This window comes from Lycium barbarum, chromosome 2, assembly GCF_019175385.1.
Source record: "Lycium barbarum isolate Lr01 chromosome 2, ASM1917538v2, whole genome shotgun sequence".
Classification (NCBI taxonomy): domain Eukaryota; kingdom Viridiplantae; phylum Streptophyta; class Magnoliopsida; order Solanales; family Solanaceae; genus Lycium; species Lycium barbarum.
The window spans coordinates 140,311,335-140,331,970 of NC_083338.1; the positions used below are offsets into that span (position 1 = coordinate 140,311,335).

A 20,636-nucleotide genomic window follows, 5' to 3' on the forward strand; every position below is an offset into this window, starting at 1 on the left:
TTCAAGATTTTGGGCGATTACTACAGCAATTGTGGAAAGAAAATCAATTTCAAACTCTCTCCATATTTTTCCTTTACCTCTGCATCTGTTAATCAATGTTCTTCATTATGCAGCCTCATGGGTTCTTCAACTGCTCCCCTGTTAATGTTCCTCCCAGCACAGCTGACTTGGATATTAAGGAAAAACGGGGTAATGGCGAAGTCTTGGCACGATGGTGATATAATGGCTAAGCTTTGAGAGATTCAGGCTAGCTTTGCATTCTAGGATTGGCTCTCTTTTCATATTCAATTTCCTGAAATTGGAAAAGTTAACCATTTAAAACAGTAAAATTGGCTACTGTGCTTTGCAGAGGGTCTTTACGGTACAATTATAGACAAGTTAAATAGGTCATTCTTGTTATTGATGTTGATCATCGACAACGTGTATAGCTTTCAACAGGATTAGCAGTTAATTATTCTCTTTTGTGTCTGATATTCAGATTTGCCATTCCCCGGCATAATACAACATACAGACTTAAAAGACATTTGGACTAGTAAACCTATTGGCGAATCAACCAGTTGAGATAAGAGAAAACAACAAGGAGCAACTTTTAAGGACTACTATACTCTATGCTCACCAACTTAAAATCATTCCTGGACAAACGGCATCAACTAACAAAGCTAAAAATATTATACTAAGATTTGAAGATAATCAAATCAAAGCGCAGCCATATATAAATAAACTCCACATGTTTCACTGTAAATTAAAATTGAATTTGTTGAGCTTAAAGTGATTCCATACAGTAAATAATTTATCCAGTGTTTGCACCAAACTAGTCAGTATAAAACAAGTCCCTTTTTTACACATTTTCACTTTGCTTGCCTTAATTTGTAACTCCAAATGCTAAATTACTCCATTTATACAGGATGCATAAAAGTAAATACCCGTTCGTTATTAACTCACTGATATATTAATTTCAAATATATATATATCTATCTAACAATAATAAAAGAGATTGTGTATGGTGATGCATGCTGGCCTTGCACATTTAACGAGTACGATGAGTTCAAGAGGAGCATTCAACAAGTAATTATCACTTAATAAATACTTCAAAGGGAGCTCGAATTCAGTGAAAGTAGAAACGATCCCAGCCTAACATATGGGGAGATTAGAGTGAAGTCACAAAAGAAAATAGATAATTTGTTCTTAGGAGCTCATAAATACTATGCTTTTCAGACATCCTGTTAGCCTCCATGGTCAATCCTTGGGTTGAACCTTCCGACATCATTGCCATCTGATCAAAATACACACTATTAGAGTAGCCCAAAAGATGATTAAATTAGAATAGCTACCAATGTGAAAGGCAAAATTACCTGCAAAGCAATATAAAGACAATGTGATTCAGTTGTTTCACGGCATATTCAACTATTCAACAGTTACTGTGAACTCATATTTATGACGGAGTTCTCTTCAGGATCGAGCATCCATTTATCATTAAAATTAACATACTTTTAGCTATTTTATTTTACATGATTAGCTAACATCAATGCGAACTCATATACTAGTTAGAGTGAGGAAAAGGAATAACTCCTAAAGAAATAACAGTTCATTAACATGAAGACATCATGGTTCGAAAAGTAGATGCACCTAAAAAGAGGCTTACCAAACAGAGGATAGATTTTTGCTGCAGCCAATTAGGCAGTTCAATTATCTTTGACTTCACCTGTGGTAAAAAGTAACAAAGAAATGAGCAGTCGGGAAAGCTATACATTTAGAACCATGCTACCTTAGATAAGTTAACTTCTATCATCCTAACAATGATCAACAAGGAGTTCATACCCTTATCGATCTAGATTAGGAGTCATACCTAAACCATTAGAGCAAAACATTCCAACACTAACTGGAACAATGAGCTATTTCCCAGAGAACAAATACCCTCCCCTCGTTAATAAGAATGATCTAGAGGTCAAAAAGTGTGTTGTGCAGGAAAGGAATGTAAAAATCTGCTTATTATGTGATTCTTGTCACAACATAATTAGCTAGATGGACTCATGACAAAAGAACTTTAAATTTCGTCGCAATTGCAAGTGGAAGGGGGAGAAACTTACATAACTCCTTGCAGGAAAACAGGTCCGAATCCACCTTTATACCGCGGGACTTAGAGCGAATGGGTTTGGCATTAAAAGGTACAGTTGAAGTCTCTCCAAATATATCTTCTTTATTGTGTTTCAGCTCCAAGTCAAATGTGCATGTACACACATTAGTAACTTCAAGACGAGTACAAGATAACCAAAGAAAACCTTAGACATGAATTCTTCTTGCCTAGATAAACTAGATGGCCGCTAGCAAATCTATCATGAAGCACATCTTCGTGAACAACGCTGGAGATATCAACCTCCCAGCGCCCTTCGATGGGTGGATCCTCAGGAAAATGCATACTATCCACAGCATCGAGCTCAACTATATTATCTTGCACCTCTATTTCATGCTCCAAATCACGAATTATTAGCATAGCTCGTAGTTCATCTTTAGGGTACCGGAACATCTGAAATATGTACAAGTAATTGTCTACAATTACACCACCATTAGACCAATCGGCTTTCAATAGATTACCCGTGCGAGCTGTCAAAGGACTCCGCTCGTATGTCGGACGACTCGGCTCGTCATCATCATCATCATCATCTTCTGATGATTGGCTTGAGGATTCCGGCATTGGGTTCGGAGGGGGTATGTTTTCTTCGGACTCGCATATGTTTTCTTCAACCCGGAAAGCGTGCCACTTGTCATCATGCACGCTGTAACCATAAAGATATGATTTCCAAGAGGACCATTTGACCATCCTCACGTACAACATGTTCTTGGAGTAATCAATAATCTTACCTTCCTTATTGGGTATTATATAGGCACGAACAAAAGAGGGATTAGATAGCGAAACCCATCCTCGAGAAAGATTACTGACATCCAGCACCTCGAAGTGTGGTTCCTCATTTGATAGAAAAGTAGAAAGCACATAAAGCAACCCATTAAAGAAAAACACAAATGGCGCGGGCTTTTTAGCTTTCAACTTTGGGAATTTCAACTATAGCCTATTGCGAATATCATAAACTTTGACTTCCTTAGAGTAAGTTGTACTAGTATCTTCTAACTGCTCATCATAATCGAAGTCACCAAGAAAGTAGATATTAAAGTCACCAGCTGTATATCCCAGATGCCGAAAAAGACCCTGCGGTCGTTTGTAGGAAACAACATAGTACAGATTGCACTCATCATAGTCAAAAGCATACACACTGATATCGTGTTTATTTTCTTTAAAAAAAATTATTGTGGACGACCAATTCTTGTAATCAACGGGCAATACCTCAAACATGGCCACTATCTGTCTCCATTCTTATTTTCTCTTCCAACAAGGACAATTTGAATGGCTGCAAAGGAAGAAAGCTGGAACATGGGCTTAAAAGAATAGCATCTACGGAATACTAGTCTGATTTTTTTGTGAGCATCACAGGTGCAATAACAAAACACGTACAGAATTGTATACGGTAAAAACCGGATGCGAGGTAAACCGGTGGAGCGAGGGGACCGACTGATCTGCCTTCTTCGTCATTGGAACGACCAAGCCCGGTGACCCGAGCATTCGTGGCCGTTGGTCCGTGTGGCCGTTGGTCCGTATAGCCGTTGGTCCGTACGGCTGTTGGTTCGAGTAGCCGTTGGTCCGTGTGGCCGTTGGTCCGAGTAGTCGTTGGTCCGAGTAGTCGTTGGTCCGTGTGGCCGTTGGTCCGAGTAGCCGTTGGTCCGTGTGGCCGTTGCGCGCGGGTCATGCGCCAGTAACGTCCTGCCCTGGTCAACTACCCACCATGCGTGTGTCAGACGGCGCCGTCAGTCTAATCCCACCAAATCCGTGCAGAGCTGTCCTTGTTGCTATTATTTTATTAGTTCACATCATATGAGACCCATGGAGGTCACACTATAAATAGAGCACATCCCCCTCCTTTGTAAGGGTTGGCATCTTTTACTTTCCAAGAACATTTATAATAGAAGAGCTCATATATTCAATCTCTCTCTCAATATCTGATCCGGCCGAGGCCGTTTGTTTCCATTTACGTTGTGTTTCTTCCATTAAGTATTCAACATGGCTTCTAAACGTTCATGTCCGTAGCAAATTAAGCAAATCACCGTTGCTAGCCGTTTTATTACCAAATATTCACACGCTTATTTTCCGCTATCAAATATATATATCAAGATCCAAGCACATATCCTATACCCGCGTACAAATTAAATTGGTTTCCCAATTTCGGGGTAAACAGTTTGGCACCCACCGTGGGGCTAGGATAATAGTGGTCTTTGATCTTGATCTCTATCTTACCCATCAAAATCAGAAACATCTGCTGTCCGTCTCTGAAAAAACGGACCAAATGGCTAACAGTGGGCAATCTGGTCACGTCAACAACAACGAGATCGTGGCCGAAAATGAAGGCAGCGGGCCACGAGAATTGCCAAACCCCACTGACCCTTTAAATACTAACAATTCAATTACTTTGTCCGGGACACAAGTCCGGAAAGAACCGGATACCCCGAATGATAATATTGACTTGCATTTAATTTTTGAAATGTTGCAGGAACAAAGGGCGGCGATTGCCGAACAGGGAATCGCAATAGCCCAGCTGCAGAACGGAGGAGATAAAACGACCCCGGAAAAGGCGAAGAGTGTTGCTGAACCCAGAAGAGATGAGGCACGGATGGTTGAAAGCAATGGCTCCGGAGCTGGTCCATCCACCGAGGTTCTGAGAATGCTCGAAACGTTGGCGAAGCGGGTGGACTCGACCGAAAAAAGGGTGGAGACATACAACTCTCGGGTGGATCAAATCCCGGGAGCTCCGCCTATCTTGAAAGGGCCGGATTCAAAGAGGTACATCCAAAGGCCTTTTCCTCCGAGTGCAGCTCCGAAATTGATCCCGAAGAGGTTCAAAATGCCGGATATCCAAAAATATGACGGCACAACGGACCCTCACGAACACGTGACCTCATACGCCTGTGCTATAAAAGGCAATGATATGGAAGATGATGAAATCGAATCCGTGTTGCTGAAAAAGTTCGGGGAAACTCTGTCAAAAGGAGCATTGACTTGGTACGATCATCTGCCCAAGCATTCAATCACTTCTTTCGAAATGCTCGTCGATGCCTTCATGAAAGCACACGCCGGAGCCAAAAAGGTGCAGGCTCGAAAGGCGGATATTTTCCGTATAGCCCAAAGAGACAAGGAGTTATTGCGTGAATTTGTCAACCGGTTCCAAAGGGAACGAATAGAGCTCCCCCCGGTTCTGGAGGAATGGGCCGCACAAGCTTTCACAAAGGGGCTCAATGTTCAGGGCTCGACGACTTCATTCAAATTAAAGGAAAGCTTGCTGGAATACGAGGCTGTGACCTGGGCGGATGTCCATAACCGATACGAGTCAAAAATTCGGATAGAGGATGACCAACTCGAGCTTCCCCCGGGGCCCGTAAAAATGAACAAAAGCTCGGAGAGATCACGAAAGAATTACGAACCGGAGGCCGGACCATCGAGGGAAAGGTATCGGCCATACTCTCGAAAACCAAGCTTCAGGTCGGAAAAATCAAGGGATGGCCCGAGTCATTTCTCCGGGCGGGGGTGATAAACGGACCGAGTCCCCGGTTCAAGTATACCACCGAGGAGTCAAACGAGGAGGCCACGGCTGTGAAACTCGATCTCACGGATGAACTTCGCGAAAACGCGTTGGTCCGCATTGCAACCCAGAAGCAGAGAATGGAAAGGTACTACAATCGGAGAGCCAATTTTTGACATTTCTAAGTTGGGGGCATGGTGCTTCGAAAAGATACCTTGAGCACCAAGAATCCCAACGGAGGAAAACTGGGTCCGAACTGGGAAAGACCGTACAAGATAACCGAGGTAACGGGCAAAGGATCGTGTCAGCTGGAATCCGTGGACGGGCAGCGATTGTACAACAACCGGAACGTGGCTCATTTGAAGGGATATTACTGCTAAGGTATGGACACCTCATGTTTAACCTTTTTCTTTTTGCAGGAAGTCAAGTACCGGATAAAGATAGGATTTGGGTCTGAAGACGCGTGTTGCACTCTTTTCCTTAGTACGGTTTTGTCCCAAAATGGGTTTTTCGATAAGGTTTTTAATGAGGCAACAAGTACAACGTGTTACTTAACAAAAATAAGGACAAACGGCCGGGAACTCGGGGTCACGGCCTACCAGTGGGGGCTTGATAGCGCTCGCCTGATCTTGCAGCTCGGATAAGCACTAGGGGACTTATACCCACGTCGAGGTGTACCCCGGTTAATGGAAAATGGAGGAGCTCAACAAATCAAGACCGGACCTTCTGCATTAGGTTTCGGTGTAAGGACCAAACGATCATAATGAATCGTGTCCCATTCAACATTTGCTACGGCAAAACTAAGGCCCGGCCACCGGCCATAGCCTCCGATGTAAGGACCAAACGATCATAATGAATCGTGTCCCATTCAACATTTGCTACGGCAAAACTAAGGCCCGGCCACCGGCCATAGCCTCCGATGTAAGGACCAAACGATCATAATGAATCGTGTCCCATTCAACATTTGCTACGGCAAACCTAAGGCCCGGCCACCGGCCACAGCCTCCGATGTAAGGACCAAACGACCATAATGAATCGTGTCCCATTTTTCATTTACTACAGCTAAGGAAGGAAGAATTAAAATTCTCATATGTACAAGCATTTTGCAAACGCAAAGTTACCAAAAGCTGGTATAACAAAATCTTGGGTGTCTTTCTGTTAAAAGGACTTCGCCCCGATGGTAACCGCCGTATTCCGGCACTGCCCCACTCACATACTCTATATCGAGGATTGTGCCCGAAATTCGATAAAGGCGACAAGGTCACAATGACCCAAGCCAAAGCTCAGCAAATTCCCCCAAAACGGGGACTGCTACATCAAAAACTTTGCCAAGGTTGAAAAAATACCGACCCTGAAGAAAATGCCTATCGTAATTCGGAGACATCTGAACTTATGAAGCATCGGATAAGTCCCACGGGCACGGTGAATTAACGACTATGAGTCGACCTGTCCTAAAACGGACCAACGATCACGACCAAAACAATGGCAAACATTCAAAACGAAGAAATAAGAAGGTAACGGCGAGCTGACAGGGCCACCGGTTTCGGAAGTTATCCACTCCCCGTTACTCCGATAGATCGGAGATCCGGGAAGTGTGGGGCTATCTGTATACGGTAAAAACCGGATGCGAGGTAAACCGGTGGAGCGAGGGAACCGACTGATCTGCCTTCTTCGTCATTGGAACGACCAAGCCCGGTGACCCGAGCATTCGTGGCCGTTGGTCCGTATAGCCGTTGATCCGTACGGCTGTTGGTTCGAGTAGCCGTTGGTCCGTGTGGCCATTGGTCCGAGTAGTCGTTGGTCCGTATAGCCGTTGGTCCGTACGGCTGTTGGTTCGAGTAGCCGTTGGTCCGTGTGGCCGTTGGTCCGAGTAGTCGTTGGTCCGAGTAGTCGTTGGTCCGTGTGGCCGTTGGTCCGAGTAGCCGTTTGTCCGTGTGGCCGTTGCGCGCGGGTCATGCGCTAGTAACGTCCTGCCCTGGTCAACTACCCACCATGCGTGTGTCAGACGGCGCCGTCAGTCTAATCCCACCAAATCCGTGCAGAGCTGTCCTTGTTGCTATTATTTTATTAGTTCACATCATATGAGACCCATGGAGGTCACACTATAAATAGAGCACATCCCCCTCCTTTGTAAGGGTTGGCATCTTTTACTTTCCAAGAACATTTATAATAGAAGAGCTCATATATTCAATCTCTCTCTCAATATCTGATCCGGCCGAGGCCGTTTGTTTCCATTTACGTTGTGTTTCTTCCATTAAGTATTCAACATGGCTTCTAAACGTTCATGTCCGTAGCAAATTAAGAAAATCACCGTTGCTAGCCGTTTTATTACCAAATATTCACATGCTTATTTTCCGCTATCAAATATATATATCAAGATCCAAGCACATATCCTATACCCGCGTATAAATTAAATTGGTTTCCCAATTTCGGGGTAAACAAGAATGACATATATGCGAACAGACAAATAAAGAATCAATGCGGTCAGGTGACTTGGGTACAACGGTTAGGGGTTGACTAACCGAGCAGAGAGAATAATGGTTTGGGGAAAACCCCCGAGAAAATAACCTAAAAGGCTTTTACAAAATAACTAAATTTTTAAAACTTAGGAACCTCTAATATCTTATTTTTACCCATTAAAATATGCTTTTAGATATAGGAATAAAAGGACTCCTATATCTAAAAAAAAACTGGAAAGTGGAACGAAATTTGTTGTAGTGGTCGACCAAGTATAGAACCCAACGAAGTTGCGGTCGAATCTCACAGAGAATACAATGAAGAAACGTACTTGTTAAGTGTAGCGCTTAACTTATAGTCTTAATTTATAGGGAAAGGGGTAATAAATCTTTGATGGTTTGTAATCATAACACTATTTGCTTAAGAGACTTCGAATGTTGATTTGTGATAGGTAAAGCGACTAGAGTCGTGGTCCAAATAGAAAGTAATGCAATTGGGTATACAATTTAACTCACTTACGTGTCGAGATGTAATAAATAATGGTCTGTTTTAAGTTCATCGAAAGTTTTCCAACCAAATCGATGAATTTCATAACTAAGCTTTTCCAAGCCTTAGAATGTGGTATTATGAACAACCATTTTAATTTCAAGTTAACTATCTTATTCGTAGCTCAAGTTATTAGATAGAGTTTAAAGCCCCAAATCCTTGCTAACTACTCTTTTGCTAATCTTTTTTTTTTCTTTTCTTTTTTTCCTTTTCAAGCAACATATATATATATATATATATATATAGGCACAATTAATGTTGGCCACCATAAAAAGACATAAAAGCTCGAAGAGTACTTAGAAAATATCACTTGTATACAAATGGAGTACAAATATCAACACACAATTACATAACTAACACATTTTGATCCCACAAGCCTAGCTAATAAGATTAGCTACTCGTATTCATAAAAGTAAAGTCATAAATATTATAATATTCATTGAGAACATACAAAGTGTTGAAGAAGAATGCAAAAAGGACAAGGTTCCTTCTTAAAAGCTTCAACAACCACTATCTTTTGTATTAATGAAGAAAGACAAAAACTAAATAGAGAATATTGAGTTCAAACCCCTCGAAAAGTATTTATAACATCCCAAAATATGCACCAAACTTTTGACAAACATGCCCCCGCGTGCACAAGGTCTTGCCGTTGGTGGAGACGCATGTACAACCAGCAAGTTGCAGGTTGTGCAAATGAATCACAGGTTGAACAATTTCAGATCTTCAGTTCTGTTCGCTCTATCACCATCTGCGTCAGGTCTGTATCTCGCAAGCTAGACATGTGATTCAAATGTGTGACTCGCAAGTGATGCTCGTCAATTTCACTTTTCCTCTTTTTGCTGTCATGTCCTTTGCCACTGTGACCCGCAAGTGTGACCTGCGTTTCGCATGTTGTCCTGGCATATATCCTTATCCCTTTTTTGCTCGCTTTTTGTCTTCCAACGTCTTGTCTCTACAAAACACACAAACACATAAGAAATGACATAAATGTACTTAAAAAGTTACAAAAACTTAATAAAACAGTATTAAATGTGCCATAATTCCACGGCACATCAGCCTTATAGAAAAAGTACCAGTTGATGTGTAAGGAGGGATGCGATCACTATAGTTGAAATCTGTAGCGTCCCTGAAAATTTTGATTTAATTCTAACACTTTTAAGCGCGCAAACGAATATAGAAAATATTTATTATTATACCAGCGACGACAACGGATTAAGAAAAATATTTTTGGACGTGTTAATACTTATATAATATGATTCGGGATGTACGAATATCGAATGATGTTTAAAAGGAGACGTGAAAAAAAAATGATACTTATCAATCTATGTCTAAGATGGCAGCCACGTTTTTATTGGACAAAATAAGTTGAAAAGCCAAGCCATAACATATGTAGATAATTACTACTTATCTAAGTTTAGTTTTGGCTTTCTCATGAATTGGACCCAAAACTCTTTGCGGGTCATCTTTTTCAGAAAAATGGAGCAGCTGAATCAACTGCTTCTTCTCCTCCATTGTGCAACGTGAGAAGGGGATTTGGGAGGAGAACATAGCTGGTTTCTTGTTTGATAAATCAGCCACAACAAGGAATATTGTTTCAACTTCTCAATGATGGCAACAAAGAGCCTGTTTAGATGGGCTTATGTCTATAAGTTGTTTGCAAATAAGTTGGATAGTCTAATTTATTTTTTTTGGCTTATAAGCTGTTTTCAGCTTATAAGCTGCTTTAGATAAGCTAAGTCAAATGGGCTCAATTATTTTTTTGAGCTTATTTTAAGCACAAAATGACTTTAAGCTGGCCAGTCAAACACTCAAAAAAACTTAAAACAGTTTATAAGCAACTTATAAGTCAATCCAAACGGACTCAAAGTCTATGTAGATCATTGGTGAGTTGATATGTGCTAGTTTCTAGCTAAAGCTTCAAAGGCTTCGTTGGTTTGATCCGATAACAGCCGCAAGATTGTAAATCATCACCATTAACTTTTATTTCAAGAACCTAGAGAATTCCTAAAATGGAGATTTTCAAGATTGGTCTCTAAGAGGTAATTCAAATCAGTCAAACTCCTTTATTACTGAGTAGTTGAAAGTATTTGTAGCACGTATTTCAAGTTGTGATGGATAGTAAGTTGCTTTCATAAACCTAGAATATGGCATGAATAGTGTTTCGAGAAATTGGGGAAGACGATGAATAGTGCTCTTGGAATTTAAATATTGAAACATAATGATCCTAATAAACTTATTAAGTCGTTTATTAGCTAATTTAGAGGTGAACAACTAAGGATCCACCCAAATTGAATATTTTGGATTGTTGGAGGAATATGAGTTTAAGTGAAAATGGAATACAAGAATGACGTAATTGAAGTTGCTATCGGTGGGTATTGATGGAAAGGAATTCTGAGATGTAGATCGAATGTGATTAATAAAGAATTCACCCTAAACAAATATTTGCGAATTTCGTGAAGTTGAAGCCTCGGTTGATGAACTTATGGGTTGTTATTAATGAAAATATATCGTGTTATGTAGTTTGATTGTATTGGAGATGTTTGGCTGTCAATTGGATATTGGAGCTAACGGTTGGTCATGTTGGCTACATTGAGGTATGCCGAGCCTTTCTATTTACTCGTGTGCTTTCAAATTTATTTTCGAACTCGAATGATAATGTTAATGAAATCTCCTGCACGTGCTAGACAGGCTTGCATGATTTACTTCTTGATTAAGATTAAGATGATGATATGCATAAATGGCTAAGTTTGAAAGTTATAAAATTATTGAAAGCTTTTTACATAATTCTTGGGGTTATGGTGCGACACACTATATTATGTACTTGATTTTCTTGTGATTTGTTGATTACAAATTCATAGCGTGCTGTTTGATGGAATTATTGAAATCACTTGCATTAATTAGTGAAAGGGATTCGGTCAAAGACCGTGACCGGAGAAACTGAAAGTAAACAAGATTTCTTTTAAAGGAACCTTGATATTGATTTGCTCATCCGGTCAAGAGGATGACCGGGCCCGTGGGTTCTACACCACGGTGTACCATTGCTCATCCGATCGAGGGGATGACCGGACCCGTGGGTCTCGTACCCCGGTGTACCATAGCCTATCTAGCGGGGAGAGTACGTCAGGCCTCGCGGATGACATCCTGAGTGTATACATCACATATGAATATGATACTTGAGATATCGACATTGAAATCAAGGAATAATATGACAATTGAAAAGTTTAGAAAGATCCTAAGCATTTTGTATGTAACTGGTGCTTCTTCTTTGCTTTAATAAATTAAATTTTGTACTTGGTTTACCACTCATGTATTTATAAATGTTGTCCACATTGTATGTTTTGATGAATTAAACTGTATATATGATCCATCTCTCATGCACTTGATATATTCCTATATATATGTGTATAACTCTTGCTCCATCATGGGTGGTGGCCATGACGCATATCTGAGTATTTCAATACTCAGGCATCATTTGTTTAAATGGTGTTAGGTTCAGCAGGCGGTCAGGTGCAAGGTGGTCAGCGTACGTGCTAGGATTCCTGCAGCTTCATACTTTTAGTGAGCCCACATTTGAGGTCATGGGATTCACATAGTTGTATTTTCATTTTAGGTATAACAAGAGCTAGTCTCGCAACATTATTATTTCATTCGTAGTTTCATAGAGGCTCCATAGGTATACTTGTATTATTTTTGGGTTATGAGTACCCGTCTAGATTCGCAAATAATATCTTTATTTTATGACTTGGTTATCGAGCATGTTAATTAAATATTATTCGTTTCGACTTACTCACTAATATTGATGTTAGTTAATTGAATGGGGGCATATGGGTTCGAAGAGGGTAGTCACTTCACTAAATCGGTCCGCTCGGTGCAAGTTGGCAAGCATCGGGTGCCGTGCCACGTCTCTTTCCATTTTGGGGCGTGACAAAATCTTTCTTAATACCCACTTTTTGCCGAGAATGACTTTGTGTCCTCCTTGTCCAAACTCATTATTTCTAAAAGTTGTGAATAATAATTGGTGTTTAGCATCAAAAAATTATTTTTACACGACTTTTTAAGAACCTTTGTGGTTCGATAAGCAAGGCAAATCTAGGATTTCATGAGGATGGGTTCAACATTGCTTTAAGATAAGATATAAAATTTTATAGTGACATCGACTTCTCGTTGTAGATTATCCCATGGAGTTTTTTTTTTTTGTTTGTTTTTGATTTTTTCTGCTTTTTGGGACTTGGTATAATTAGAAATAAAGGAAAGAAAAGTATGCAATATAAAATAAAAACACGTTTTTTACTTGGTTAATAATATAAAAAGGAAGGTCAAAAGGCAGCTTTAGAAAATAATAGCAAAAACGTGCAGGAGCTGGGGATTGAACCTGTGACCTTGAGGATGTAAACATAGCCTCTACCCAGTGCTCCACTCAGCCTATTTTGACCATGTGTTCCTCTAGTTAATATTAGATATATTTTCAGAATTATACACATAATATATCAAGTTTAGTCGAGTAACCATGTGTTCACGTGACTCAAAATTTATGCATAAATTCGCCCCTGTCAATAAGCACAAGTGGAATTTTGTTTCTGTGTATCATTTTTTCTTTCCGTGGTAGCATTTGGATATAGATTACCGAGGATAATTATTTTTTAGCTTTTCTCTTGTGAAGAGAAAATTATATATATACACGGGTGTTGAGACCAAAGTTTGCTTGATGTGTTCAATGGTATTCTCAAAATACTTGGAATCACAAGATCTCTCCTATACTTTATATCACGTCACAATAGTACATGTTTGGAAAGGGAGATATAAGCCCGTCAACCGGTTCGGTTAAACCGGTTAAAATCGGTAACCGAACCGATAAAACCGGAACCGGTAGAATCGGTTAACCGTTTAAAATATTACCGGTCCGTTTCTGATATTTTTGAAACCGGAACCGGACCGGTTTAACCTGTGAAATTTTAAAAAATAAAAAATAAAAAAAAATAGCCGTTGGGCCTCACCTGTCCGTTAATGGACCGTTGGCAACGGTCCATTTGCAAAAATGGTCGTTGCCAAACGGTCATTTTATTAATTTTTGGCCCCCCAACCCCCCAAACTTTTTTTTTAACACTTTAATCCATCCCCCACCCCTATATAAACCCTTCTTCATTTTCATTTTAATTCACATCAATTCACTCTTCTTCATCTTTTTCTCAAATCTCAATCTCTCAATTATAGTTACTTTGCAATAATTAGCCACAAAGTCTTATTATAGTTTCAACTTTCAATTATTAATTTTGCAATTATAATATTGTTGGTGGAGTTGGTGATTTTGCAACAATCCGAAGTAGCTTTGGTGGATTTGCAATTTTAGCCGCCTTCACTTTGTTGGAAATTAATCCGGCAATTTGGTACCTTCGTTCCAACTCTATCTTTATTTTTTGCAATTTAATTCTAGCAATTTATTTTTCGCAATTTAATTCTAGCAATTTAATTTGTTGTAATTTATTTTCTTGTGATTTATTTGATTGTGATTTAAATTAATTCTATTTAATAATGTCAAAGAGATTAAGACGTGGTGCCGGTAGTAGTAGTCGTATTGTTAGGGGTGCGCTTAATGAGGAAACATTTGTGGAAGAAACACCTAATTTAGGTATTGATGTTGGTGGAAATAATCCACTTTTAGGTCATGAGGCAATGCAACAACATTTTACCGACACTTTTAATGAAGACTTAGATGATGATGATGAAACACAACCCCCCGAAAATTCCATAGGAGATACATGTCCTGCACAATCACATACACAAGACAAACCGCCTAGAACTCGTAAGCCAACAGCTAAAGTTTGGAAATTTATGACTAAGAATAGGGAAAACCAATCAGCTACATGTACCCTATGTGGACAAGTATTTAGTTTTAAGCAAGGAACTGGTAAGGATGGTGGAACGGGTACACTAAATGCTCATATGAGAACCAAACATATGGATGTTTGGGGAGAGCAAACGGGTTCAAATGTGGGGGGGATTCAAATGACGATAGACCCACGAACCGGTAGAAATTTTAAGTATGACAAGAAAAAAGAGCGTGTAGAAATAGCTAAAATAGTAGCTTATGATTGTTTACTATTTTCCTTTCCCTCAGGTTTGGGGTTTGTTACTTACATTCAACGTTGTTATAATCCGTTATTTGAGGGTATTCCTAGAAGTACTTGTAGAGCCAATGTTATAGATTTGTTTAAAAAATATAGATTTTATTTGCGCCATGTATTTAATTCTTTAAATTGTAATGTTTGTCTTACCGCTGATTTGGGTCTTAGTATTAACAAGTTAGATTTTTTTGCTATTACATGTCATTGGGTTGATGACAACTGGGTTATGCAAAAAAGAATTATAACTTTTTTATATGACGAAGGAAAAGGTCGTCACGATGGAAAAATTTTAGCCGATTCAATGTCTACTATTATGAGATTTTTTAACATTTATAGAAAAACACTTTGTATTGCTTTAGATAATGCTTCTAATAATACAAAGGCGATAGGTCTTATAAAAATAGCACTAAACCCTCCGCTAAGAAATATTTTTCATGTAAGATGTAGTTGTCACATTTTAAACTTAATTGTTAAAGATGGCCTTGTGCATTTTGATGATTCTGTTAAAAAAGTTAGAGATGCGGTTGCGTTTCTTTTTTGTAATGCTAATAGGGGAAGAATTAGAGATTTTAATTATGCTTGTGTGGAAAATAACCTTAGACCTAAGAAAATTCAAGTAGAAATTGGGACTAGGTGGAACTACACTTACATTATGCTACAACAAGCATATGAGTATAGGATTCCCATACAACAAGTTCACAACAAATATAATACTGATAGTGATGATTGGTTAAATTATTCGCATTGGGAAGATGTTAAAGAATGTGTTGAACTCTTAGAAATTTTTTATAATGCAATTCTTGCTTTTTCTAGACAATTCTATCCCACGGTAACCGGAATTTTAGCCTACTTAGCGGAAATAGCTAGAGTTTTACAAGAGTATAAATATAAACCTGATTATCAAGTGGCTATTTTTGAAATGATAATCAAATTTAAGAAGTATTTTTTTCCCATCCCAACTTTATTTATATTGGGTTCTCTTTTAAATCCTTGTTCAAAAGTGTCTTATACTAAAAATTTGGTTAGTCAAATTTATACATTTTTAGAAATTGAAGAGGGAGTTCAACCATCTTTAGCTGAAGCCGAACTCGCTATTGATGATGAGTTTAGAAAAGTTTTTACTCATTATTCTAGTTTGGAAGAACGTACTACACGCGTTGCTCCACGCCCTACTACTTCTCAAAGTAGCAAAAAGGGCTTGTCGGGTTTAAAAGTTTTACATTCACAGCCAACTTCTTCTTCTACTGCAAACTTTGATGAATATAACTTTTATTTGATGCAGCCAAATGTGGATATCAAGGAACTGGATGACTTGGACGTATTAGCATGGTGGAAGAAGTACAAGGCAAGTTATCCGATACTTTCAAGAATGGCTCGAGATATCCTTACGGTTCAAGTATCAACTGTGGCTTCGGAGAGCGCATTTAGCCAAGGAAGATAGCAAATTGGAGACCATAGACATTCATTATCCGGCTTTAGCTTGCAAGTACTAGTGTGCATTCGCGATTGGATTAGATCGGAGCGACGCAACCAAAACTTGGAAGCGGAGGAAGGCGAAGCGGAAGAAATTGAAGATTTGATAGCTAGTGGACCAGACCAAATGGAAGACTTTGAAGATATTTTCATGACCGAATATGATGAGGGGGAAATTAACGAAATGGTTCAAAATTGGTGATTTTATTATTCTACTATTTTTGTACAACTCATGTATTATTTGCAAGTTAAAAAAAAACTACAACTTGCAAATAAATGTTATCCAAGAATTAATAAAATACATGGCTCATTGAGCTTTCTTATATTTACCTGTGTTCATATTTTTACTTTTATTATGTTAGGAATATACCTAAAATATACTAAGAATATACTTATAATATACATCTACTTAAATTAAAAATTAGAAAGTTATATACTTGAAAAATAAATAAAATATATTAAGAATATACTTATAATGTATAGTATACTATAAGTATAACTTAAACATATGTATAAGTTATATAACCTAAGTATATTGATATATATACGTATATTCTTACTATATTTTCGGTATATGTAGTATAACACTATAACTTAAGCATATAATTTAATATATATATATATGTATACGAAAAGCACTATTCTGTATTGCTGACTTGCTGTTAGCCTGTTAGTCAGTAAATATTTAAAATTTAATTATAAATTTGTATAACATATGTAAATATACCTACAATATACTAATAAATACTATAATAAATACTATAATATATATATATATAATACAAAAAACAAAAAATAAAAAAGGTTTTAACGACTTTGAACCGGACCGGTTACGGTTTGGGATTTCAAACCGGTAAACCGGAACCGGTTAAGCGGTTTCGGTTTTTTAACCGGTAACTGGTTAGGGAAATATCTTGATTTATTGAAAACACGCCTTGGCACATGATGTAATAAATATCAAATATAAGGGCAAAATTGAAAGTGCAAACTATTTGGTTATCAAGCTCCCCAACAAGAAAGTTGAGAACTAACCAAGGCCGACAAAACCCATTACATTGGCACTTACTATATCTAGTAATATAGGGTTTTGCTAACCTGCGCTACAGGAAGATAGTAGGTTGGCATTGCACCCACTTTGTGTTTTCCCCCCTAATTTCATTTAATGAGTATATTAATGAGAGGGACCTTTTGGTCTTTCAGCCTAAAACGTAAATGTGTTCCTTCTTCTGACACAAGGATTGTTTGAGTTAAGCTTTCTGGCTCACCATGGTTTCCTCAAACTAGTGAATTAACCCGCGCTTCGCGCGGTCATAAGACCTTAAATTTGTAAATAATTTGTTTAATTATCTGAATACTAAAATGGAGTATAATTTTCGCAACCTTAAGTTGTCATTAATTTGTCTTTCAAAAGTTTTTTTTTTTTAAAAAAAAAAAGCTTTTAATTTTAGTCTGTATGTATCTTGAATTTGAAAAATTATAGCCACTAAATTACATGTCCATTCACATTTCAAGTGAAACAAAATTACAAAGACCACAGAACTTCAAGACTAATCCATTGTAACGTAAAGCCAATAGTATTGATCCCTTCACAATCTGCCTCAAAATTACCAATCAGTTCCGCTAAATAGTATTCTCCAACCATAAATTGATATGATAAATAGTTAACAAACGATCACAACAAATTTTCAGTTAAACTTTAACATAAACCCATATACTAAAAGTAAGAAAAATTTACTCAAAGAAATTACTATCTCAATCTTTTCTCTTTATAATTTTTCGTTTTACTATATGCTTTTGGTCTTTATAATTGCGCATATTGAGAATTGTGTTTGGTTGACAATTATATTGTTAGGTGTAAAAATAAAGATAAATCTTTTAAAATGATCAAAAAACAGGTTAATATTTTGTGAATGACCGCCTGAATAACCTTCCACGAATGCAATATAATTTTATTGATCGCGAAAGTAATTATCAAGTAGAGCACCGACCGAAAAATATAAGAAGATGAAATACTTAAATAGAGGCGTAAGTGTGAAATTTCAATTATTGCGGAAGATTTCAATCTTCCTCAACAAAAGAAATATAAGATTTAAATTGAAATATAAAATCAAGAAATAATTACATATAGTTCTTATTTGCTAAAAAAATAGTATTAGAGAGTCTAAATTAGTAGAGCAATTAGATAAAGCTAATGCAAGATTTTTTTTTTTTTTTTTTTTTGGGTTTCTCAAGTTGAAATAGCTTTGGAACAAAATACACGTCAAGCTTCCTCCACTCTAAATCAATATTTTTATCTTCAAGATTTCTCCAAGACAATATTTTTCTTCAAATCTTTACACCATAAGGTGACTCTCCTATTTTAAAAATTATAACTTAAAACACTTCTTTTCAGCAAAAGTTCATCCTTTTATCTACAACAAACAGGAAATATAAGTAAATTTATTTACATCAACGAAATTATGCGGCTTCTTTCCAATTTCTCAATAAATGCCAAGCAAATCATCATTTCTGGTTAAGAAGTTACGTTTTGACTCTATTTCAAATTATTTCAGTTTCAAAATAGTTGTCAAAATTATATTGTATCAATTTTAAACAGATCTAATCATATTCCTGAACGAATCTAATAAAAAAGTTGTGCATTGTAAAAGAAATAAAACAAATTAATAGGAATGGAGAAAAGTTTATGAATTTTAGAAAGTGCATATAATTACTTCCGAAGTAATGCAACCAAAGTTGAGAGAGATATCATCGAGTATACCAGACTCTCGATGCAGATGACATGGCACGAGTCATCAAAACTTAGTAAATACGTACGGAGTAAGAAATTGTGTGACAAAAAAGTATCTTTTCAATTCAAACATTGACAAACCTTTGCCCCTAAAGAAATTGGTACATGTAAGATCAACCAAGATAAAAATCTACTAACACATAAAACTCACTAAACAAATTGTTACAATGCAAAGTAAAAAACAAAAAATACAGTGAACCTCATGCTGGAGAATTTCTAACTATTGGAGCTAAAATAGATGAATCATACTCCATATTGAATAGCTTGGCAGTATGAGGCATAGGTTAGTTCTTGTCTTTTTATCTCCTATATATCTTTGGCACAATCATACCCATTAATATAAAATTAATTAAAGGGAAGGGAGAAAACCTTAACGTTTTTGTCTTTTTGATAACCTACCCTCAGCACATTACTACACAATAATAAAATTAATTCGAGGGAGGAGAACAACCACAATGTTTAGGGAATCTAAAAGAGACCTCTAAGATTTTTACTATAAACGTATTTTCTTTAATGCAAATATAGGTATCAAGATGTAAGATATTTATAATACCAAAAACTAAAAGCAAGCATATTGTGATGAAAATTAAATTTCAAACTTATAAAGAAAAAACATTATACATATAAAATTAAACAGAAAACAAATTCAAATAACCTTCAAGAGATTAGATAATCTCATGTGATTACCTTTGTGAAGCTAACGTCTAAATGATTGGCATAAAGAGAAAACGCTAAATGCAGAAATGCTTACAAGAATGTTGGAAAACTGATCAGTCTTGATCTTTATTTATAGTCTGGATATTTGGATTAATAAACCACTCATTTACATGTTTTTTAAAGCACCCATAATGCTTACAAGAAAGTTGAAAAACCGATATTGCTTTGGTCTTTATTTGTAGTATGGATATTATATAGCCTATCTTCAAAACTTAATAACTTTTCATCTCCGTAACTTCTCCATAACTTCTTATTTCTTAATATATGAGTTTATTACAATTTAAAGCTTCTGCCGTTTCATTCCACCATAAGCATGTTGTAATGGATATTGAAATAGTGCTCTAAAACAGAAGCAAAAAAAATAGTGCTCTAAATGTGGCTAATTGTTGGATTATTTAATTTTATTAGACCTAATAAGCACATTTCACATAATTAATTAGATAATAAAATTACAACCTTTAATTAGTGATCCCATCAATTGGATAAAATTAGTTACTAATTAAGAAAGTTAAAGGAGTGTCTTTTGAGCTTTTTTTGACATGGCACATAAATGGAAAAAATAGAAAAAAAAGGAAAAAAAAGATAAATAGCATTCTAGGCCATAAAGAAGTGTCACATCACCTTATGTATGCCTAACTTTATATTATATATAGATTTTCTAGGTTATATGTTTTTTCGTTTGGGTGGGGTGGGTTAGGGGGTTCAGGCCCTAAAGAACCACCAAATTTTGGTTCAAGATTTTGGGCGATTACTATAGCAATTGTGGAAAGAAAATCAATTTCAAACTCTTTCTCCATATTTTTCCTTTTCCTCTGCATCTGTTAATCAATGTTCTTCATTATGCAGCCTCATGGGTTCTTCAATTGCTCCCCTGTTAATGTTCCTCCCAGCACAGCTGACTTGGATATTAAG

General features: G+C 37.2%; 1 long non-coding RNA gene across 1 annotated transcript; it reads left to right on the forward strand.

Annotated features, from left to right (window-relative positions):
- Nucleotides 1-10,492: 10,492 nt before the first annotated feature.
- LOC132622977 (uncharacterized) lies at nucleotides 10,493-12,373 on the forward strand. Its single transcript, XR_009576058.1, has 3 exons — nucleotides 10,493-10,663; nucleotides 11,145-11,218; nucleotides 12,115-12,373. It is a non-coding gene; the product is annotated as an uncharacterized LOC132622977 (long non-coding RNA).
- The last annotated feature ends 8,263 nt before the right edge of the window (nucleotides 12,374-20,636 follow it).